Source organism: Bicyclus anynana, chromosome 1, assembly GCF_947172395.1.
Source record: "Bicyclus anynana chromosome 1, ilBicAnyn1.1, whole genome shotgun sequence".
In the NCBI taxonomy this organism is placed as follows: Eukaryota; Metazoa; Arthropoda; class Insecta; order Lepidoptera; family Nymphalidae; genus Bicyclus; species Bicyclus anynana.
In genome coordinates this window covers 12,770,136-12,796,299 of record NC_069083.1, presented here as the reverse complement: position 1 = coordinate 12,796,299, position 26,164 = coordinate 12,770,136, and the positions used below count along the sequence as shown (strand labels likewise).

General features: G+C 36.1%; 1 protein-coding gene and 1 non-coding gene across 3 annotated transcripts in view; both read left to right on the top strand.

Annotated features, from left to right (window-relative positions):
• Positions 1-26,164, top strand: part of LOC112043038 (uncharacterized) — a 69,203-nt gene that overhangs the window by 28,238 nt on the left and 14,801 nt on the right. The window lies entirely within an intron of this gene.
• Positions 20,933-21,004, top strand: Trnaq-cug (transfer RNA glutamine (anticodon CUG)). The gene has a single exon. It is a non-coding gene; the product is annotated as a tRNA-Gln (tRNA).

Genomic DNA, 26,164 nt, shown 5'->3' with positions numbered 1-26,164 from the left:
CAGCTATGTATTCTTCTTCGTAAACAAACATAAATTATAATACATACGAACATTTTTATTAGAGCGACTTGTCAACGTCCCTATTGCCCTAGAGGGACAAATATGACTTTTACGAAATGCTAAACAATATCACAACCCCGATCCCCCAGGCTACGCCCACTATATTAACCCATTTATTGCGTTTGATAAGGTAAGATTTTTCTAGTGTGTTTTATTTTTTTACCTACTACATGTTTATTTACTAATAATGAAAGTTACTCTAATTGTTTTCAGAAAACAACGAATGTCAATATTGTATATCTACCATGTAAAATTTGGGTAAAAAAACCACCCATACCAGTTGAGGTGATTTCGAGAAAATTGCGAACAAATAAACATAAATATATACCGGATCACATACTAAACCTTTTTATTGAGGACGGTTAAACAATTTAACATTTTCCACAAAAGTCCTAAAATATTACAATAATTGAGACCGACCAGACAATTAACCAAAATACCTGGTTAGCATAAAAAACAAAAATGTGCCTTTTTATTATAAAAGGTTTTTTACCGCTTACATTGCCTAAATAAACAAGTTCACGTCCATCCTCTTTCATTTACCTTACTTACTTAATTATTAACGCTATTTTAAAACAAATTCCAACCGGTAAACCGATGGGAATCCATATCCATCCATACTAAGAAACTCGATAGTAAGTCTGGCTGTCTATCTGCCTTTTATATTTTCACGCCCACACCGCTGAATCGATTTATATGGAATTTTGTAAGATAAATTGGACCTTGGAGCAGATCACCTTTATCCTCAAAAAATTATGGTTCTTGCGGGATTTGTAAAGACTTATATTACGCGAACGGATTCGCGGGAATCCACTAGGAATTTATAAAGACTAAAAAAATTAAATATATATAAGGACCTGGTTCAATTGTTCAGAGTCAGTTCAAGAGTCAAGAGTTCATACAGACCATGCTATAACCTGAAGATGTCATATTGACGTAACCATTTTACCTTGACTCCCACTTTCCTAGGTATGCCCATTCCAAAAACCACTTTGAACTCTCATATATCACCAGTTACGATTGCATCCAAAATGCCAAACAATTTGGCAACTAAGTTTTTACCATACCTAATTTCCTTCATAAGACTAAGCGATACTTCATACTTAAAATACTTCTTACTCTTTACCAGGTTCAGACCCGAACAAGCCTGGAGTATAATAGCAATTAGTCGTATTTTGTGACATGTGTCGGAAAAATATTTCTAATGCAGAAACTACACAAACACTGTTCGATTCCCCTAAGGCTCGTTGCTGGCAACTGTCTCTACTATAAAGTAGCGAGACATAATCGCAATTTGCTGATTTCTCTGATGTCTACCGCAGTGTCATCTAAACTGCAATGCAGATATCAGTATATTCGCATCGCTTCGCATCACTTCGTAATCGCCTTTCAGAGTTCACCCGATCCATTGGTCGCAGCCATCGTAGTTTAATGTTTGAAGAACCAATTTTTGAAGCAAAAGAACTCTGCATTTTTTTTAACAAAACATGATAAGTCGGTAAATGAATTGAAAGTGTCACAAATATGAATTTACTGCAAAGAGATGTAAAAAATAGGCGCGTTGATCAACGTCAACGTTTGAAGCCAAAGGTTATTTCGATTACCTAGTCAACCTCAGCGTCTTCACTGGAGTAGACGAGGTTTTCCTTCCTCTAAAGTCACCACAGCCCAACTCCTAATGTGACTATAAAGTCCAAGATTTTTAGTAGATACATTTTTTTTAAACTTTCAGAACGGCACATAGGTACACTTAAAGTTCAAAAGTGGGCCCACTCATTGACTTCTCCTTTCATCCTTTTTAAAATGAGGCATCACAAGTTCTCGATCGATATTTATATTGATATCTTCAATGTTTTGTTTTTGTATTGTGCCTATTTCAACCTAGACTACGTTTAAAAAATTTATTGAGGATTAAGTATGATTGTTATAAAAGGGAATCAATAAACAATGCGTTGCTGATTCTTTATGTTTGCAAATTATACGTTACTTACAAAGTAAACCCCTAAGGCTATGCACCTGTGAGTTATAATGCTAAATGTGGGTATAAATATGTGTAGATAAATAGTTATTGTATTTATTAACTAGTGGTACGAATTCCACGATGTTACTTTATACACATACAGAATTGTAATATTCAGAGCTTGTATAGGACGTGTAGATACGGAAAATAATTCATTTTATTAATATACATATTTAATTTTATATTAATTGTTATTAATATATGTTGACACTTATTGCAATTAAGTATTATTAGCAACTACATAGCGTGGCAAACTACAACAGATTTTACTATTATTAAATCGTCGTCGTCATCAACCCATATTCGGCTCACTGCTGAGCTCGAGTCTCCTCTCAGAATTAGAGGGGTTAGGCCAATTGTCCACCACGCTGGCCCAATGCGGATTGGCGGACTTCACACACGCAGAGAATTAAGATAATTCTCTGGTATGCAGGTTTCCTTACGATGTTTTCCTTCACCGATTGAGACACGTGATATTTAATTTCTTAAAATGCACACAACTGAAAAGTTGGAGGTGCATGCCCCGGACCGGATTCGAACCCACACCCTCCGGAATCGGAGGCAGAGGTCGTATCCACTGGGCTATCACGGCTCTACTATTATTAAATACTCGTACTAAAACAAATTGATCTATGGTTGGGTTCGTTTGATCACGAGATCCTGGGTCGGTCAGCTTATGAAATATTAAGTTTTCCTTTTTTTCAATAATATATCAGTACCAGTTCGGTGGTGTGACACCGCCGTACCTCGGAGAGCAAGGGAAGCTGTTACTCGTAGTCAATATCGTTTAACCTTAAAATCGTTACTGTCAAACATTTTCCCCCAAGACTGTGGTGGAGCAGTATAAAGGGTTTTAATATGCCCCATTAGGTGGACGGAGGACACCAAGCGGGTTGGCGAGCCGTGAAAGCACATTGGATATGACCTCTATGCTTCGACCTATGCCTTCGATTTGGAGGGCGTAGGTTCGAATCCGGTCTGGGGCATGCACCTCCAATTTTTTAGTTATGTGCATTATAACCCCTCTCATTCTGAGAGGAGACTCGAGCTCAACAGTGAGCCGAATATGATGATGCCCCACTAGGTAGACCAAGGATATCAAGCGCGTAGTAGGCAGCAGTTGGATGGTGGCGAGTCGAGACCGTTGTGTTTGGAAGTCCATGCAAAAGGTTTACGTCCAGCTGCAGTGGACGTCCATCGGCTGATGATGATGATGATGATGATGATGATACCTATATGTAATGTAATTCTGTATTTTTTAAACATATTACATTTTCTCAATAGTTTATTTTTTTGAAAAATACATGTTTTGCTCACATTTTCCTTTCAATCTCAGGAAAAGCAAACTTATTTTCTTAAATTTTTGTTTTGTATAGAAAATTAGGTATATAAATACAAATATAGTTTATTTCCAAAGATTCAACATATTAGTACATTATTTTCAAACATAGCAGTAATATTGTGATTGGAACCATCCCATTAAGTTTGCAGTATTACTACTGTAACTTGTGACGGGCGGCCCCGCTCTTCCATAATATATAGTAGACTAGCGGACGCCCGCGACTTCGTCCGCGTAAATTTCGATGTCAACTTTACTACTACCCCTACCCTATCCTACCCCTACCCTACCACTACCCCAACCCTACCCTACCCCAAACCTACCCCTACCTTACCTACACCCTACCCCCATCCTACCCCTACCCTCCCCGTACCCTATCCCTTTCCTACCCCTATCCCACCCGTACCCCTATCTCACGCCTATCCTACCCTTACCCAACTACTTCCCTATCCTACCCGTACCTCTACCCTACCACTACCCTACCTCTACCCCTACCCTACCACTACCCTAAACCCGGCCCTAAACCTACCCTACCCCTACGCTTCCCTACCCGTACCCTACCCTACCCTGTAACTTCTCTATCTTACTCCTACCCCTAGCAAAATCGGTCCAGTCCTTCGAGAGTGGTGGTATGACCAAGAGAAATAGAGACTTCTATGCTAATAATATAAAGAGGTAAAGTTTGTGTGGTTGTAGGAGGTAATCTCTGGATCTAGTGGACCGATTTGGAAAATTGTTTTACCAATAGAAAGCTACGTTATTTGCGAGTGTCATAGGCTATGTTTGATCCCCATATTCACACGGGAACGGGAACTACGTAAATGAAAGCGCCGGGCGTCATATAGCGGAATTTAGAAATGCGTCTTTTAGAAATTTTGTATTATCTCCGAAACTATTAAAGTAATTAACATACTGTAAAGGGCAAATCTTATCTCCATAATATCCTTGTGATTATTAAATAATTTATTTTAATAAGGATTAAAGTTTAGTTGTATAAATAATGACGTAAACCTAAGTATATAAAATTAATAATTTTTAAAACACAAAAGGTACTATATCTGCTAATATATAGAAGATAGATATATGGTGTCGCGGACTTTTTGTAGAACTTTTAAAGATACATAAAGTCTCCATACATTAATTTCAATTTTACACAATAGTTAAGGCAGCGCATTCGAATAAGTCTTTTTAAGAGGATTTTCAGTCCGACCTGTATGACAAAAACTGTGATAACTCGGCTAATATATATGATACCAATATAAAATATAGCCTATAGCACTCCCCGATAATGTAGCATTCTATTGGTGAAAAAGAATTTTTAAAATCGGACCACTAGTTCCGAAGATTACCCCATTTAAAAAATGTGACAAACTTACAAACTTACAAACTTTACCTCTTTATAATATTAGTATAGACTAATACATATTACATGTGTGCAAATATTCATTATATTTTTTTTATTATATTCAAAAATCATCAGTGGGAGTGAACAAGGCAGCGTGTGAATTTACATATTATCTTCTTATTTAGGAACATGGGTCGAGTTTACGTTTATCGCCGAATTACTGTAAACCTTTTTTTGAACTCGTTGGCCTGCCACTTCCGCCTTGCCTGTAACGGGCAGCTTTTTGTTTGGCTGACTCTTTGACCGTTATAAAAAAAATTCTCATATATTTTGTTACTCGAACTTGTAATAACCATGTAATCAAATGTTAAAAAGTTCTCACGCTAAAAAACCCAAAACTTGAAACTAAAAAGTCGTCAAAAAAGTTTTAATTACCTTATTATAATCTACCTAGCTAATTATGCACAAGTATGCCTCTCTGACTGAGAGTTACTTTTGTCCCTTTTGCATTGGAGATCCTTGGTAGTAGTCGCATACCACAAAGTTTCTCCGAATTATTTCACCGAGGAAATGCAGCCCGTATTCTTGCCACAACTCCGAGCGGACATGATTTGTGTAGTTATTAGAATAAGTCAGCTTAAGTTTCTTATTTGTTATATAATATTTAATTATTATGGTAGAATTAAAAAACTCACAGTTTCAATAAAAATAGATAGGTAGGTAGGTATTCATCAAGATACTAGATAATAGAGAGACTTTTTAGAGGTAAGAATTTCTTACTGTTGTACAAGACTCTAGTACTCTCAGACCAATTATTGTATAGGACCTGCCGCGCTAGACGTTACTTTTCTGTCAAAGTATATGATCAACGATCTAATGCCATTATAAAAACTGTCTCTTATAAAATCGATGTTAAATAGTTGTAATCGTATTCGTCGGTTAAAGAGCTCCGTAAAAATACCTTTTTGTGTAATTGAATTGTGTAAAAAACACCCAAAAACTTCTAGTTTAGTATAAGATATATACAAAATCCAAGCTCGTTTTCCTTTGAAAATGACAGACAATTTTGTTCGTGACTGTAAGTGCTATACAGGTCCTTCTATAATTGGTCTCAGCTAGTACTAGTACTGTACTCTGGTACCGCGTCAGATTTCGAGCTCGTTTACGGAGATGATCACTAGGTAATTGTGTTCTTGATCCATTGTAGAGGGGAAGAATAAAGTTATTTTCTAACAAAGTATTTGTATAGGCTATAGGCCATTAGAAGTTGCAGTATTTATTCCTACTGCAAAGCAGCATTGCTTTGTTTGGTTTTTAAGGGTAATTTATTGGTTGCTTGTGAAAATACAGGCTTATAAGGCTCAAATCAACAAGCGCAGGGTTTGGCTTCGTAGGATGAGTTACTTGAGTGCCTGTAAAGTGTTGCACCGATAAAGGCAATAGTTTTCCACTAAACATTAGATGTGTCTCACGTTGTACAAGACATTATTCACTAACAGACGAGCCATAGAGGCGTAGTGCAATGGAGACACCAGCTAGTTTGAGTGGTAAGTCCCACATAAGCCGTCTTCTCCCCCAGTACAGTGCTCGCCACAGATCTTTATATTTGTGAAGTTAGCTGCGGAATGAGTATGCGCATTCGTACAGACACGAACACTCCCCACCCGCGCCGTTTGTACCGTTATTGATTCATTGCGCATTCATTTGTTGCTAACTTCACTAACACAAAGATCCGTGGCGAGCACTGTAAGTCGGGTCTCAGAGAGATTTCGCGCGATAACTAAAAAAAAAGGTGTGCCATCTGCTATAATTGTAATATACTCTGTACATTATGAGTTTCGTATAATAAATCGTAACGATATATTTCATAATTTGCTTCGGTAATATGCGGTTTAAATATATTTCTCCGTAATAACATGCCAACTTTGAGTCGCCATTCATCTTACAAGAAACAAGCTACAAATAAAAATGTTGGAACGCAAATCGAATTCGTTTTTGCCTTTTTTGTTGAGGGTATAAAATGAGGCTTCACACAATAGGTCGTAAATTTTCATTAGCAACCATTTTATTGTATTTGAACATTCGTAATATCATTTAATATTTTATATTAATACCTTCTGATGTGTCCGTCATTTTAATTATTGTTATCTTCATCTCGGTGGAAACTTTTTCGGCTCGTATTATTTCGGTTCCTCTATCTTACGGTCTACGAGATTGGTACTAGTAAATAGTCAAGTAATAAATACCTACAATAATACGTTTGAATGTAGTACCTCTACACTCCTACACACAAAAGTCTGGTAGTATGGATTTTTCGCTAGAGTGGCTGAATAGATCTGGATACAATTATAATCTGGAAAAGCCATAGACTATTAATTTTATTACGGTCGATATATCGTTCCCCTAACACTTTTGAGGCAAGAGTGAATAGGCATCTTCCAGGCAAGCGCGTTCCAATTTAGATTGCGTTTCTATTATCCATCAGACGTAGACAAGTAAGCCTTCATAAAACTTTCTACTAAAACAGGGTCTACGTAGATAAAACCGCAGGGCATAGCCAGGGAATAAATAAAAGTTAACGCTGCATTTTAAACTAAATCATGATCATCTTAGAAAGGTATAGCGATCATTCACCCTTGGGTTTGATTACTTCCTGCCTTATTGGTCCTTAACAAGCGCACCGAAATACTCCAAAAAGAACAAAGTTCCGTGGGCAGCCGCAAGGTCGATGACCGAGTCCTTGACCTACACACGCTTGACCAAGGGCTCTTTTGATATCGCTTTTTGTAGTCGAGCAAGAAATAAAATATTCTATCCGTTAGGAAGGTATATATCTATTTATGGTTATTATTTTTTAATAAATTTTTAGCTATATCGATCATTTCTTACTAGGTACATACTATGTTCACTGTCCATCTGAACTGTCCAAGTCCGTCATTGATTAATTAATGTTTTTCACATTTTAAGTAATATCCTTCCAAGTGATCAGAAGATAGCACGATGTAATTTTTCGCTATTGAGTTTATAGTTGTATTTTGAGTTTATTGTTGTCTGGTTTTAGTGTGTCTTATCATAGTGAACGAAAGCATCACAGTACGGGCAATAAATAATTTTAAAATTACTCAACCGATTTTCATAAAAATTTAATGGATCAATCTGAAAGTAGTTATATTATTTCAAATAAAAAAACAATTTTTAAAATCGGTTAAGAAATGACGATGTTATAAAGTAACAAACATTAAAAAAAAATACGCGAAGAATTGAGAACCTCCTCCTTTTTTTGAAGGTCGGTTAAAAAGCCACAGAAATACTGAATAACATTTTATAAAAGTATAGCAATTTATTGCTAATTAATAATTTAAACTTGATCTGAAAAAGCACGAGCTTTTAAGGCATTTTTCTATTCAAAAGTAAAACGCAATATTTAATGTAACTAGAACCAATGAAACCGAAATGAATTCTTCGCAAAAAGGAAATAATTTCCGCAATAGGCTCACGTAGAGTTGTGGTGCCGATGACCGAATTTCGAAGACAATAAGTCTGTTTTTCGCTCTTTCTCCGTAGAGTAGAGACGAGTCGGTGTCGTCACCGCTCTCGAAGCCTTGTGCGTATGAAGGTGACCTAGATTTTATACCTAAATTGTTTATGGGTGACTTGGCGATTGGCGGAGAAAGTGGCCGGATGAATGAAAGTCTAAATTCGTCTATATGGAGTCTGAATGCTACGCTTGTTTATTTTATGTCGGTATGTCGTATAACAAATGCGATTGTAGCAATTGATTGGAGAGTGTATCATCAATCACTGTTATATAGTAATTTTAAGATTAGGTTATTTTCAGTGGCGAAGCGTGGGTTTTCCCCGCCCGGGGTTAACTTCCCACTGACTTTCTGCCGCCCCCAAGTTTTAATTATTACTTTAAAGTTAAAATAGTTTATTCAATGTACCTTATTTACACCGTACAACTTATTGATTAATTATCTACCATTCCTTAGAAGGAGCATGTTTACAATAAAAACATGGCCAAACTAGCGATCCTAACATAACTGCAGATTTTGTATCTGCTACTATCTGAGAAAACCTAACAAAATATTAATATATATAATATACTATTTTATAATAGAAACGAACTTCACCCATCTGTTTATTGAATGAAAAGTGTTTTATATAAAATATAGTACGTTGAAAAATATATTGCGAATAGGTTGCCTAAAATATTTTCTGGCCAAACTGTTATTAACTATCATTAAATAGTTTGGACAGGAGTTTAATTCGAAACATGTTTTGAACGTACTAAATTTGATTTAAAATGCTTTTCATCCACTAAACAGATGGGTGGAGGTCGTGTCTAATGCGGATCTAAGACTATAAAGAGTTTTATGGGGCTTGCGCATTTGAATTATTTTTTGATTGAGGGGCTGCGATTTCACCAACTTCTAGGGACCCAATCAAATTCACAACCAATCAGACAATCTGTCTGTCAGTATCGGTGGTAATTCAATTTCTCATATCAAACAAACAAATTTTGTTATTAGATACTCGTAGAATAAGTATAAAGTTAGAAAATGAGGAATGGCTTAGATAAAAAGCCTACGTATGATTTTAATATCTACAGAAAGTAATAACTTTGCCTGCACGTTTGTGTACATTATCTGAATATAGCAGTCGCGTGCACGACATTTTTGACAAGGGTATTACAAAATGAGAAATCTTTTTCTAATATGAGTTACTTGAAATACTTTTTTTATACTTACTCACATAATATATGAGATATACTTTGTACATATTGAAAGTAGCAGTAGCCCAGTTTATGTTGATAAAAATCATAGCGTGTTATACCTAGAATAAATTCAATTCGCAACTTGCGATTAATATTTTATGCTTCAAATATCGGCTAATTGTGATAATTAGGTATCTGGTAGACTTCGGCCGACGATAGTTACCGCTGTTGGTTACTTGCATTATTTCTTTTTTTTTTATTCTTTACAAGTTAGCCCTTGACTACAATCTCACCTGATGGTAAGTGATATTGCAGTCTAAGATGGAAGCGGGCTAACTTGTTAGGAGGAGGATGAAAATCCACACCCCTTTCGGTTTCTACACGGCATCGTACCGGAACGCTAAATCGCTTGGCGGTACGTCTTTGCCGGTAGGGTGGTAACTAGCCACGGCCGAAGCCTGCCACCAGCCAGACCTGGACAAATTAAGAAAATCTCAATCTGCCTAACCGGGGATCGAACACAGAACCTCCGTTTTGTAAATCCACCGCGCATACCACTGCGCCAGCCGAAACCGAAACTGTGACTAAAGCTGAAAGTCGGTTTCGGTTTCGGCCGTAAGAACTGGTTTGGTCGGACAGTATCAGTTAGTAATATGAGACAATTTAAGTATAGTTGCCCCCCCCCCCCCCCCCTTAGATACAATCCTGGCTACGCTACGCTCCGGTATGAGTGAGGAAAAAGAAGATATACTTTATAATATCATGCCCCAGTCCTGGACTACTGATCTTAGTGTCCTAGATATTATGTCTAAAATCTGTGCGTAAATAACTTAAGAAGGGTTACAGAGGAAGAAGATTATATTTTGGCATTCCAGTATTTGACCCACACACAACAGTCAAAGCTTAAGCAATAAGCAACGGTAGTAATACCTAATAATACCCTAAAACAACAGCGTGCTTACTGCGATACAAAGGCGTGCACTTCATAGATGCAAAAAACACTGCATATTCAAGACCTATGTGCCTAGTGGGAGTTTTCAATGTTTTCATACTGTTACTATCGCGTTAACGTAAACGCGATTTTTTATGGAATGAAACAGTTGTGCAGTAGTGCCACTAGATGGCGCTTTTTCAATTCCTTATAAATTCGCGTTTACGTTAACGTGATCGTCACAGTATCAAACTGCCACTAGGCCCTCTTGTTCACACATACGGCACGGCACATAGTTCGAAGAGCCGATGGACGTTGGGGTCCCAAAGTGCTGGAATGGCGACCCCGCACTAGTAAGCGCAGTGTTGGCCGACCCCCCACCAGGTGGACTGACGACATCAAGCGAGTCGCAGGGATTCGCTGGATGCAGGTGGCTCAGTATCGTAATGTTTGGAAGTCCCTACAAATATGATGATGATGATGATGACTAGGCCCTCTGTATTAAAGGAATTTTTGATTTAGTACTATTTGAACATAGTGCCTACCCTAGTTAAAATCGTGTGCACGCCACAGCTGTGGCAGCAGGAGACACTTGCGTACAGCAGCGGGTGCGGCGTGCGACGCGGCGAGACCCGTTACTTGACACACTCACAGCACTGCCGCCACAACGCCGGAGGCGGTCGGCGTTTCCAAATCGTTAAGCAGGATGGACCTACTTGTAATCGGAAGGCGAAGTCTTGGCAATTATGTCGTCAAAAATCCATTGTAACGAAGGTCTTTTGTTTTTATGGTTCTTTACTTCAAAAGGAAAAACCAGAATGCGATCACTTTGTTGTCCGTCAAGACTAATATTAGGTACAAAGTTGGAAAAACCGTATTCTACTGTCTCTGTACTGAAGTTATGAAAAATCAAACTTTTAGGTGTATGTAAAAATCACGGCCGTTTCGATACTCTTAAAGGAATCGAAACTCATAAGGTACTTCCCGTTAACCTAAAACTATGAAGTTTGGCTAATAACCTCGTTATAGACCACATGTATAAGGAAAAATCTCAAAGCTATACATTTGTAATTAAATCTCAAAAACCGGGGAACTGAAATTCAGAAAAAAGCGAAACTGCGCAATTCGATTCCTGAACTTGTTGTGATTTTACGTACGGAACCCTCGCTGGGCGAGTCCAACTCGCACTTTTTTTACTGTCCTAGGGCTACTTTACGAAGTTTTACCGTTGTCGTCGTTGTTGGGTAATTACTAATTAGTAAATACCTACTTAGAGTAAAGAGTAGACCAATCTAAGCTAAATCTAAGATTAGATCGCTAACAAAATTTTGGAACTGTAATCATATATTTTTTATATTTTTTTTTTATTACGCCTATTCTGTAAATTATTGAACATTCAATTCCATTTATAATTTTAATTTTTAAACAATAAATGTTTAATGTTGTTTACAATTACAAATAAACAAATGAGAGAGAGGAATGTTTTAATTAATTATTATTAATGTTAAAGAGAAACTGTTGAGTTTTTTCGTCTCATCTCACAAGAACTCGTCTTCCGGACCGGTGGTAAAGTGCTTGTAGATTAATTAAGAAATAAAGTAATATAATTATAAATTTTAGTTTTATACTCTTAAAACGCAAATTAAAAAAAAATGTACATACTATATGTACTTTATACTTTTCTAAATTACCCCAACTAGAACAGACAATAGCCTCAATGATAGTGCCCCTATTCGTGTGAACAATACCTACCTACTCGTAGAACTTTAATATTTAACTCCCTAATGACCTCTGCTAATTACGCTAGTGTCATGTTGTAGATAGAACTAATAAAAAAAAAAATTGTAGTTAGCCTATGTGGTTTCGGATCACGAGGTTCAGGGTTCGAAACCTGGGGCGGGCTTTAAGGCACTGAGTTTTCTGTCTTCTAAGAAATTTTCAGTTAAAAATTCTAGAGAATTGGTGATGTTTTACCTCCTCCTCGGAGAGCATGTTAAGCCATCGTTCAAAGTTATTTCATTATAATTAACATCTGATAGTGGTCCTTAATGAATTTGGCAATATCACCCTAAAGTGCACCTTCACTTAATGGCAAGGCATCTTCTATGCAAGCGCGCTTTATCTTAGACCTCATCATTGGTTACCATCAGGCATAATTGTAGTCAAGCGCAAGCCTATCCAAGAAAAAAAAAAGCCCATCAACCCGCCTTGGAAAGCATGGTGGGTCGAAGGACCCCTCTCCTGTAAGGAGGCCTGACCCAGGAATGGGCTGTTAAAAATGCTGATAGTGATAATGATTAAAAATTTTACAAAAATCTTAAGCTTTAATAAAAATGTTCAAACGATCCACATGTACGTTGAACATCAAATTGGATACGTCAGCTATTAACCATTAAGTACAGTTAAAATACAGTTAGTACATAACAATGAACAGAAAATACGATACAGAACTAAATGATGCGTAGAATAAAACGATGCGGAGCTTTAGAATTATCGGTACAGTTACCGCGAGTCAGTCAATGGATATAAAGCACATGAAGTCATAATCTATCAGGAATGTCAATGCGGAGAAATAGCCACATCATTATGGCAATCAGTGGCTATCTTCAATGGCTTGATGGGCAGACTGTTGTGCTGCATTCCACATTTTTATGCAGCTACATTCTTCGCGCGTGACAACCGTTGTGTACAGACTGTGTTGGACACCATACTTTACATTTATTGGAATACATTTCCATATTGTATTGTATGTATAGTAACCTAATATACTACCTTTGTACCAAAGATATCCTAAGTAGATGCGTATTATATTCAGTTGTGTGCATTTTAAGGAATAAATATCACGTGTCTCAAACGGTGGAAGAAAACATCGTGAGGAAACCTGCATACCAGAGAATTTTCTTAATTCTCTGCGTGTGTCAAGTCTGCCAATCCGCATTGGACCAGCGTGGTGAACTATTGGGCTTAACCCCTTTCATTCAGAGATGAGACTCGAGCTCAGCAGTGGCCGAATATGGGTTGATAACGACGAAGGTGATGTTACACGCCAGTTTAAGCTTCTCGACAACCCTTCGTAAGTCTCTAGCAAAGGGTTGCCACGAAACCAGGGCCCAGGGGTTTGGTCTGGTATGATTCCTCAAAATATTAAAAATATCTTTATGCTTGGACAATTTAGGATGTGGTCCTCGAAACCTGTCAGAGTCACCACGGTCTAAATTTCATAATTGGTTACTTACTTACCATGGTACGGAATGGGCTACTCTATAAAATTTCAAAAGTAAAAACTTTCATGTGGCTCATTTATCGATATAGACTATACCTAAATAGAGGCTATATACAAAAGTAAACCCGCGAAGCACATCTAGTCATAGTTGTTGTATAAAATTAAAATTAGAGGAATCTACTGATAAATAATTGCATAAATATAAAAATCACCTATCTACGTATAATAATTCAAGGTGTGTTAATTGTTTTAAAAAAAACAAACCTTACCGTCTGTCATTTGTACATTGTTATAATAAATTGTAATAAAAAATGTATGTGTACTGAGTTGTAGCTTGTAGTTAATAAAGGCTTTGAACCGTATCAAGGCTACTTAGCTATTATCCTTGTCTTACGGGCACTTATTTAGTTAACAGAAGCTTCACATTTGAATGTTATCTTGAACCCTTTGTATTTTTACTACTACCAGACTAATACTAGATTATACCAGGTTTATGACTAGCTAGCTACGTTAATGACTAGTTTTAGATGTTTCTTTTATAATCTTGCCCCTACCTACCAGTAGTACTATGCAAACTTATGAAATTTCGGAACAGCGTGTGTTAAGCTGTGTAATACAAGATTTTAGGTATCAGCGGTGATTAAGGAGAGACAGTTTCAGCTTATTTCTGAGACGTCGTCTGCCCCTGTAGCCAAGTGACACGTCGATTCTCTTTCTACGGCGATCGTAGAAAGAGAATCGACGTGTCACTTATCTACAGGGGCTGGCCTTGTAACGGGCCGTAGTTTTGATAGATCAGGTAGATAGTTCATCGTGTTTTATGGGAAACAGCTCAGGAGTTAAATCGTTCAATATATTTTAAAGAATTTTAGCAAAGTGATAAATTACCCTGTTCTAAAGAATGATATACTGACTATGACTTCTAATTACTGACGTTTAGATTTATCGTATATGAATATGAAGTCAAAGTATTCACGATGTTCGTACTCTCAAAAAGGTCGATAAAACCTTTTGTTAAAACGCGCAAACTGAAGTGCCATTGAGATCCTTTTATTCGTAAGCACCGCTTAGGTTTACGTGAAGTGCTATTGATTCAAAAACAAAAGCGACCATTGGTCAGTGACTTCACTGGTTTACGAAAAATAAAACCACCATTTCTTAAGTATAATAGGGCAATAGACGTATAAATGGCGTTTAGGCGGGACTTACTGGAGCTAAGTCACACAGCGGACGATGGAACGAGCTATGTTAGGAGTATGTGTGATCGAATCAGAAGTGAGGAAATCCGCAAAAGAACCAAAGTCACCGACATAGCTCAACGAGTTGCAAAGTGGCAATGAGCGGGGCACATAGTTCGAAGAGCCGATGGCCGATGGTATAGGAGCATGGTTCATCATCATCATATCAGCCGATGGACGTCCACTGCAGGTTATAGGCCTTTTATAGGGACTTCCAAACATCACGATACTGTGTCCACTTGCATCCAGCGAATCTCTGCGACTCGCTTGTATCGTCGGCCCATCTGGTAGTGTAGCTCCATCAACACTGCGCTTTCTTGTGCGGGGTCGCCATTCCAGCACCTTGAGACCCTAACGTCCATCGGCAATTCGAACAAGCTTTCAGCCTTCATGAAATGAGGTAAGTCTGACTAACGCAGGCTCTTAGTCCATGGATCAACATCATGATTATATCAAACCATATTCGGCTCACTGCTGAATTCGAGTCCCCTCGCAGAATGAGAAGGGTTAGGCCAATAGTCCAATAGTTATTTAATGTTGAACAAAAACGAACAATGATGTGTAGACACACCCGCTTGTTTTCCTGATAAGAGATAAAGCTCATTGTTAAGACGTACAAAAGGTATGCTATGATTCATTAGGTTCCCATGTACATTGGTAGATCGATGTTTTTGTTTCACAAAAAATAACTGATATGAAAAATATTTGCTTTGTTGTAAGATTTTTTACAATATTCTAGTATAATAACTCTTATTGTGCTCATACTCGTATTACTCGAAACAATTTATGAGCTTGCAATTTTTTTGTTTAGGATAGATGTCTTTGACTCGAGTTTAGCAGCCACGAAGGTATTTTTTTTTAAAGGAGATTATATAAAATGTATATTTATATAATTTGTACTTTTTAGTATAATGTTATAAAATTCAAGAGTTTGTTTGTTTGGTTTAACGCTCCAATCTACTAACTGGTTCGAATTGAAAAAATCATTTTGTGTTAGATAGCCCAATTAACGAAGAAGGCTATAAAGCAACATCACGCTACGACCATTAGGAGCGGAGAATCAGTAAAAAAATGTGGCAAAAACGCGAAAAATATTTCCTTTTGAGGGCTTCCGTTGAGGGCAAAAATTACGAAAAAATCATGTATCACGCTAAAAAATCCGCGATAATATATGTTTATCTATATGTGTTGACGCACCTTTCATTATGGTAATCTAGTTTTTCCACGCGGACGAAATCGCGAGCGTCAGCTGGTTAAGTCATATAACAAAAAATAAACAAACAGGACTGTTTAAATGCTGTGTAGTGTTTATGTACATACTTACAGGATGTCACGACAACTATTAAAATTTTCTATACATGCTCAATTCATTTCATAATAAGACGTCATTGATTATGATACAGCATGTAGGTAATAAATAAAACTAATCAAGTATATTTCCCATGTTGTTACATGTTAAGTTTAGGGCTTCCAAGCGTTTTAATTTCATAGAACAAGTCTTGAAATTTACCTCTAATTTAAAACGTTTTAAAAAAAAATTTGTTCCAAGTAGGCTTAGTTTACAAGCTTTTTAAAACGTCAAGGTTGACAATTTGTAAAGACTCTACTGGTTCGGAAGGCAGGTACAGATGAGAGTAGCCGGCAAGAAACTCAACAGTTGCAGATTATTTCAGTCGATTTGAATGATTCACTACAGTCGAAAATGACAATTTCTCTTTCATTGCGATGGGATCAAAGAGAGAGGGACATTTCAACTCAGCCACTAATGGTGGATAATATGTCTTTTTCTCTTTACGCTGGCAAACTGTCCCTGCATTCAATAAAGTTACAGCGCTTTTTCATCGTTCAATTATCATGGCAACTTCGTTGTTAGTAACATTTTAGTTTTGTCATCCCATACAAATAAAGTTGAAATAATAATAAAACTTTATATAGCGGAATAAATAGCGACATCACACCCCTGGCCGTTAAAATACTCGTAGTCTGACAATTATGTGATGTCTTGTATTTCCGAAATGAGTTTTTTTAATAATTATTTCGGAAATACAAGATAAGGACAAAAACATGGTAACCCTGTAAATGATGTATCTTGAAACAATTTTCAATGCTACCATGACTAATGTGTTAGTTGCCGCGTCAAAACTATTACGTGCTCACCCCTGACCCGGCGCTGCGGAACCTTGCCCAGTAATTGCACATGTAAACAGTTTTAATTGACGAAAACTCATTACGAATTCGCAAGGCAAACATCGCAGGAACATGCTAAACTTTGGGAAACTTTTGAAGACATTTTTGGTTTTCGCGCTGAAACTTTAGTTGAAACCAAGTTTCTCAAACTCCGTTTCAGTTAATTCAGAGATACTTGGTGTGAAACAGTTTTAAATTGTCTTGGTTATGCATAAATTGCACGCTACAAAATTATGAAATATATCTTCAAAACTATTTATAAGTATTTTTGGTTTTTGGTTCCGGTTTAAAGCAAGGAGGACTTTTTTACTCGATCGTATTTTGATTAGATAGGTCTTTCAAAAAAATGTAGATGATGAACGTCCAATCTCTTTAAGGCCTTTCAAAAACCTCGACTTAGAGCCGACTGCATCTCGCGACGTATTATCGGTCCACAAGGACTTAAATCAGTCAATTATTTACGCGCACAATATTAACCTACACGTTATTAGCTCAGGAAATCCTGCGTATCAAAAGATACTGAAATATAGTTGTCTCGGCGCCCAATATGAATTCGTCCCGTTTGGAATCGAGACACTAGACACAGGACTAGGTTCTGTCCCGTGGGGCAGAAGCGCCAAGAATCTGCACAAGGATATTAGCAAACGCCTCAGTGAGACAACATACAACCCTCGGGCAGGCAGCTTTCTCGCTTTCGAGAAAAACTTTTTCAACGAATTTCTATCGCAATTCAACGTGGTAATGCTGCCTGCCTGTGTGATGGCACCACCACAAAGGTGGCAAGTATTTTTAAGTATTAGTTTTAATTTAAAATAATTTTATAGATTTAGTTAATTTATTTTAATGTATGACTATTTTATTAGTTTAGTTGTACCTTTTGTGTTTTAATGAAATAATATTTAAATTTGATCAAGCTGTTTTTGAGTTTTGGCGAGACAAACTGCAGTTAATATAAGAAACGAGTATGACGTGGAACAAACTCGGCTTATTGCAGCAAAGTCGAATAGACGAGGTAGTTAGTCCGGATATAGATAAGGGTTGTCTCGGTCATTGGACATCAGGTAGCTACGAGGTCCTGCGTGAGGTCATACACCGCAAGGCCGCCCGCCTGTTATACTGCAGTACCTAAGTATTATGTACGTCTTGAAATAACTAGCATAATGTTATGCAGGGGTATCGGGAGCTTCAGACACTTTATTAGCTACTAGATAATTCCGAGTGTATGCCGCCACTTGCACATTTGCCTACACTGTACACAAGATTCGTTGACGGTATCTATAAAACCGGTCCGGCTGCAAGTTGGTAACTTCAATTTGATTTGGTTGTACTCGTAGAAACTAGTTAGATATCTATTAACTACGTGGTTAGGGATAAAGTGCTCTAATGATGATCGATTTGTAAAGTCATACTCTTTGCATCAAAAAGTCTAGTGGTCCAAGGCAAGATCATGGTCTGATCTTTGTCATTTTTTAATTGCGAAAAATTGTCAGCTCACGATCCTACCGTAAGGTAAGGGCAGTAGACCGCCATGGAGCCCTCGGGAGGTAGCATGTTTTAAAGGTCTAGACCCTTAATTGTCCAAGTGTAAAACGCAATTGTTTTATATTTTTAAGAGATATCGTAAAAATTCATAGCACCAGTCACTCGACACAGCACACAGCACACAGAAGGGTTGTCACGAAGCTAAGTGACATGGTACATGATTCTTTCGTGTGTGCTACTTCTGTGAAAGATCTGTCTGTTCTGAACAAAAAACTTGATTGGCTAATTTTTAGCTATAAGTGCTCAACATGTTAATGGTTGGCAAGTTTCTATTTTTCCGCGACATAACAAGTTATTTCATTTGCCTGCAGGTCTTACCAAAGAAGGGTACTGTCATACTATACAATTTGATGTTACATATATAAATTAACACGGCAAAACATAATAAAGTAGGTACTCGTAGGTAAATGTGTAAATTGAAGATGGTTTCTTCAATTTTAAATACAGTTAAGAATATAACAAAAGGACCTAGATTCAAGTTACTGGAACACATCACATGTTCAAGCATACAAGTAGGACTGTATGCACATAATGGGTACAGAGTAATTAGTTGTCCTTGTTTATCTGTGTAATAATTAACGGTTGCATGCATAGTGCTCATGACTATGAAATTGGATATGCAAAGATACCTATGTTTGTGGTTGGCAATATTAGAATAGTACACTTAACAGACTTTTATTTAGCAAGATACCGCAAGCGCGCCAAAAATATTAGTGTCATTTGCCGCGCTTCGATTTTAGATTGTGTCGATTTTTATGGAAATTTTGAATTTATGTATAAACCAAAGTTAAATCAAATAGGACACAATCTACAGTTAACAATTAAAATGAATTTTTGATGTGAAATATCTTACGCGCTGATAATCACAATTGAAATATTTTTTACCTTTGATAAATGAATAAATTAAAATAGCAGCATCATAGTGGGTAGCAAACATTAGGACGATTGGATTTCATAACTACTCATGAACACGCGGTTTCTGGTTAAATATGAGTCTGTGTACTGAAATGTACTGAGATCATAGACGTCTCTTCATGAAATATCCTACGTCAACGCCAAAGTTATGGTTCATTTTCGTCAAGGGACTTCACGAGAACAAACTTGGAGGGGTCCGTAGTAATAGTAGTAGTAGTTATACATTTTTTAAGGAAAATTTTATATTAGAGCTTTCTATTTTCCAATACCGTAAATTCGGGTAGTTACCACAAAGGAAGTTTTAAATTATCGCTTAGCGTCATTGAACAATAGAGGCTTGGGTACGAGTAGGTATATAAACGTACATGTTTACATACTAAATAGAAGTAATCATTATCAACCCATATTTGGCACACTGCTGAGCTCGAGTCAGAATGAGAGAGGTTAGGCCAATAGTCCACCACGCTGGCCCAGTGCGGATTAGCAGACTTCACACTTGCAGAGAATTAAGATTTTTCTCAGGTGTGCAGGTTTCCTCACGATTTTTTTCCTTCACCGTTTGAGACACTTGATATTTAATTTCTTAAACTGCACACAACTGAAAAGTTGGATTCGAAACCATACTTTCCGGAATCGGAAACAGAGATCTCCAATCGGAATCCACTGGGCTATCATGAAGTAAGCTATATGTTTATTTTTGTGACCTACCTACCTACTTACATAACTATTTCGAAAAGAGCGGACTGTTGGCTAGATGCCCGGAGCGGTAAAACGAACGTAGGTTGATATACTCTCATAAAAGAGATTTTACCTATTTATATACTGTAGTAAAATATATTTTAATTACGTTATTAATGTAAAATATGTAGCTAACTTAATAAATATAAACTTGAAAAAAATTACTTGAGTCAATAATTCAATATCGTAAAAAGCGAGAAGTTTTCACTTAACTGTTGGATCAAGAGTCAGATACAGAAGGCTCCTCACTCTGGAGCCCTCACCGCCGGTTGCTTGGGCACTCAAATGTGCCGCAGCGGGGGGTTGATTTTTTTTTTATAAATTTTTAATAGTGTTAATATTTTGTAATAACATTGTTAAAAAAATTAAAAAGAGGACATACATAAATAAAATGGTAGAGAATTTATAGCATTTGTTAAATGAGCGTTCCAATAAAAACTAATTTAAGTTGGTAAATTAATGTAGGCAGATACCAACTTGAATAATTATTTAATAGATCTTCCTTTTTTTAAAAATTCTAGCGTTTTTTCCAGGACATTAGTATCATGCGATCATTTATTACGAAGAAGTCGATTATTTTACTTATTTTAACTTCTAATCCGAACAAATCGAAAATATTATCTTTTCTTTGCAAGTCTACTAATTTTATATTCCTCTTATTCGCTCTCCACTTCAATGGTTCCATGGTGTAATGGTTAGCACTCTGGACTCTGAATCCAGCGATCCGAGTTCAAATCTCGGTGGGACCTTTCTTTTAGTAGACAATTTTATTTATTTTAACATTAATTTTATTATCGTTATTAACAGAAAATCTTTATTTTGAAACAATAATCCGACCTATTCTATAAGAAAGCATTTCTGTAAGAACGCCATTCTTAATACATAGCTGGTCCAAAATCAATGACCCACGTAGCTTAGCCCAACAAAGAACTGTTTTGAAAGTTCACTGACATTTTGGCTTACCTACATACGCAGTAACGAGTACGTTTATGAAGGTAAGTGTAGTACGTACCTATTCATACAACGGAAGACATCCTCTCTAAAAACTGAAAGATCGTAGATCAATTGAATTACAACCTTCTGCTATGATGATAAAATATAAGTTTGTTAGTCGCGGGCACACATGTGACAATATACATCAATATCATACATCTGTGGATCTATCAGCTAACGTGACCAGGTTTTTTAATCAGAGACGGGTTAATTGGAAATTGAATGCGTAACATTATCGATAACAATTGTTTTTTTTTATAAATAAAAAATAAAAATCCCGACTGCTGACTTCACTATTAGGACTGAAAAAAGATAACAGAAAACGAAACAAAATTAAACAACTTAAACAAAGTTAACTCCAGTTCGATTTTACAGACTTTACCTAAATTTTATGATCTGAAAGCCTAATTTAATTTCTATGAATTAGATATGTACGTAACATAAAAGATCGTAAGATTCAGTCAAAGTGGCATAGTCTCAGTAGTATTAACAACTTTAAAATAATAACAGAGTAAAGATAGTGATATTAGTAAAATACGTGTAAGTAAAATTAATAATTAAATTTAAACAAAGGATTAACAGTATACCTATTTAATTTAAATTTAATGAATAAATAAAATACTTCATTTTATTTATTCATTAAATTTTTTTAATGGAAAATAGTTTAGATTATTTTGACCTTACAAAGTCTGTTTCAGTCAGTTTCAAAGTCATTTCAGTTGACAATATTGTTCTGTTTCAATTTTAAAGCACGACTTTTCAGTAGCCCGGTTTAATTTCTGATATTACTTTTTTCATTATAAAAATAAACACACGTCTCAATATAATTTACCGTTGAAGGTGAATGCCCTTATTATGTAATACTTTCGTGTGAGGTACAATTATCCAGAGGATATCGGTAGTGTCGGCAAAAAGAAATTAATCACTAATTACATGAGACGCGCCGCCTTATATAAAGCGGCGTTTATAACGCAACATGTAGAAATGTGGGTAATTGCGTTTATTTGGGTAATTGGATGTAAGTATCCATCTTTTTATCTACCTTTATTAATTAATCTTACTAATAATAATACTTCGTGTTGTTTGCAAATATTTGCATGTTCTGTTCGAATGCTGGCCAAAGATTACAGTGTATTATTGATGCTGGCTACACACCCTAAACAGCGGCTGAATTTGAAAGGATTTAGACTCACAAATACGTATTTTATCATCATCAATACTTAAAATAAAATTAAAGTGTGTGTCTGTGATTTCAAAATAATTACGTTTTATCAAGTGCTTATAGTTATTTAAACGATACCAACACATAATCAAGTTTTTTAAAATATTTGTCTGTCTGTCTGTTTGTCCGGGCTGTAATATGTGAAACGGCTAAACCGATTGTAACGAGACTTTCACTAGTACATAAAGGTCTTACGAATCTTGGGATAGGTACTCATATTAATATTATTATTCTCTTAAAAACCTGGATTATAGAGTTATTTACGTGTTTATTGCATGTACATTTCTATACACGTATATTTGAAACATACTAAAAGCACTTTGCTGGAGCCTAAAACTTTATTAACGCTTGTGTATTATGTAACGTTTCTTCAGATTACCTAGGTTCTTCAGTTTACCTAAAGCTCGAAAAGTTTGCCGACACCTGGGCGCCTCTGTACCTATATATGTCTGTTTTGTGCGTTATCAACATAAAAGCCTTGTTGAATTTTGTTTTTCAGAGATGCTACAGGTATATGTTACAATTTTAATAAACTAGATAACAAAACCAAAATGAAATTTTTCTTTGTTACTTTATTATGTCTGACGTGGAGGTATTCTCTCTTGTGCATTCCCCGCTCCCACAAAAACTCTAATCGTCTCATAATGGACATCGTGTAATTATTCCGCCTAAAAACTAAATAACCCCAAAATATGTTTGTCTCATCATTAATTCTGGTCTTGTTCTTAAAATGTTACGGTGATATACCTACCGAAAATTGAAAGAATGCAGAAGTATTGCAAGCGCGCCAAATCGGCTTCGCTTTTCATGTCTAACTTTCTTACTGATGTTAATTATGATTTTTCTCATTTTATAGTCTGTCAGTATGTTCTGAATTTCATTTTATAATTATAATTGATTAAAATTTTGATTTTAAAACCGTTTACTTAATATTTCTATTTCGTTTCCCAAAGTGTCTAGTCTATGTTTAAAAAAAGTTTTGGTGCAATAATTAATATTTTACATGAAGAGAGGATCCATAGTTTAGATACTAATTCCATGATGATCTGTTTTACTTTATTATTGCTTAAGTTATTGAATAAGCTTAGAATTGTTAAGCAGTTATGATTTTACCTAATTAAATAAAGAATTTAAAATGTTACGTTATAAAAATATTAAAACTATTTAGATCGGTTCAAAGCATTTAATCTGACATCCTTTAGTTTGACGTGTATATTTTTACTAAGACTATGACGTCACGAAAAGGCCGAAAGTATTTTTGGCGTTTGGAGTAATTTTTTTTCAAAATATATTTAGTAATTTCAAAGTTGCGTACGTAAAAATTAAATACTCAATTTTTAACTCGAGTTTCTCAATTAATATTTTACTACTTTTAATTAAAAGTGGTAAAATATTTTGGACAACTTGCACTACTACTATTACGAAATCATACGATACCTATTAAATTTGATATGAGTCAACTAGGTATCCTATTATGTGAACTAATATAAAATACCTCACACAATATTTGCTATGTCGTATATACTTTGGATGATAAACGACGGTAAATGACAGGCATGATTAGTGGTTAGGGAAATGGATGGCCCACCGTAGGCGATTCCCATAGCGTGGAGACACGGCCCATGCTTGTTAGTTATTCCCATCGGCCTGCCGCGGTTAGTGTTGCCAGGCGTCCGGATAAAGCCGGACATAGCAGGTTTGTTGATTGTGTCCGGCCAAAATAAAAAATGTCAAGATTTCGCAAATGAGCCAGCGTCAAGCATGTGCTAGACTAGAATAGAATTTAATTTTGACAGATTCATTGGCGTAGTTTTCGACGTATCAGCCGTATCAATGATACATTGCCCACGGGCTTCATGGGCTCCTTACATGTGAAAGCAAAAGTCACTGTCATATTTATTTTAAGCATTTTTATTTTGTTTCTTTTGTGAGAAATCTTCATTTGGGCTAACAAATTTTGATACAGAGTCCCTCCAAAGCTTGCTACACCACTGACTTTTTTTGACTGAATAATAATAAAGTATGACTGATTGGCAATGGGTTCGATTTATATTTCATTAGAATTTAGCAAGATTTGTTGTAATAATCAAAAAAGCATAATATTACACAAAAAATACTTGTCGCAGGTACCTAACTGAGATCAATACTGTGCCTGGCCATTTTACCCAAATGTCCGGCCAAACTAGCGCGTCAGTCCAACTGTCCTGCTATTAGGTTTGGCGATCTGGCAACCCTAGCCGCGATAATGACCGAGCGAAACTCTGACAATTTTCGACGACGGCATTTGACGAGCGCGAATTTAAGTATTTTAAGATTTACTACGAACCTCCTGAATTATGTTTTAAAGTCCGCAGTATAATTTTTGATATGAATTCCTTTTGGTGCTTATTTTAACTGTGGTTTATTTTTTATGAAGAACGCAATTTTTTTTGTTTAATACCCATTTGACGGATGCCGCCGGTTCAGTATGCCTTTTAAAGTCATTCCTATAATCTAAATAATAAATTAAATTAATTTCAATTTCAAAAAGAGGGGTGTTATACGTTTGACGTGTCTGTCTGTCTGTCAGTCTGTCTGTGGCATCATAGCTCCTGAACGGACGAAGCGATTTCAATTTAGTTTTTTTATATAAAAGGTGACTTACGGGGAAGTGTCCTTAGACATGTTTGATGAAAATCGGATGAGCCGTTTAAAAGTTGTGGGGATGAAAGTGAGAAGAATAACCGAATATCAAATATACTCGAGTGGGGTCTCAAATGAAAGCGCACTTCATCGAGAGTGTAATTAATAACTTCATGACCTTCGGGGGTTTTTCAAAATTTTCAATTGTTAATGTTAATGTTATTACTTAATGATTAATTGATTAGATTTAATGATTAGAGAAAGAATTTTAGTTTTTTTTTAATAGATAGATGTTATCTTCATACATACTATAGAAATCCTTACAAGAGGTCCTGCAATGGACATCCATCAGCTGATGATGATGATGATGACCTACTTTTCTACTTAGGGTACCTTACAAATTACAGATTGGTGGTCCACACTTGTTTCTTTCTTTATAGATTGAATTACTTTGCTAAATACTTTTAAGCGATACGAAATTAAATATCTAAACCTATAGCCATGTGCTACGTCTATTCTCTTTCTACTAACGCTAATAGACAGATTCGATCGGTAACTTAATCAAGTGTACGTGACGTAATAAATGGCATTTCCATGCATTCGTTAATTTTCGAAACGTTTGTGATTGTAGAAAGAGAATCGACGTGCCTTATGGCTACGGGCCCTGCTGTATCGAATTTGTGTGATTATGGAGAGACCATACATAGGTATAACGCGTGGGGAATAACTTTTAAGGTTCCGTGCCACAAAATAAATAGCGGAATCTTTATAGGATCACTAATTTTACCGTTCGTCTGTTTGTCTGTATATTAAGACCCTTTATCTAAGGAACACGTTGAAATTAAAATCATATAAAAATCATTCCCTTGAAGTTTTTAAAAATAAACTTCCAATATAAGGTAAAAAAAGAGACGGCTGTATAAGCTACAAATAAGGTATATTTCGACACTCTCAAGGAAATTAAAATTCATGCAAATAAGGGTAATGTGAAACTAAGAATTTTGACAATTAGGTAAATACTGTCTTAAATCTCTTTCTTAGTCATAGTATCTGTGTATTGGCACAAGAGTAA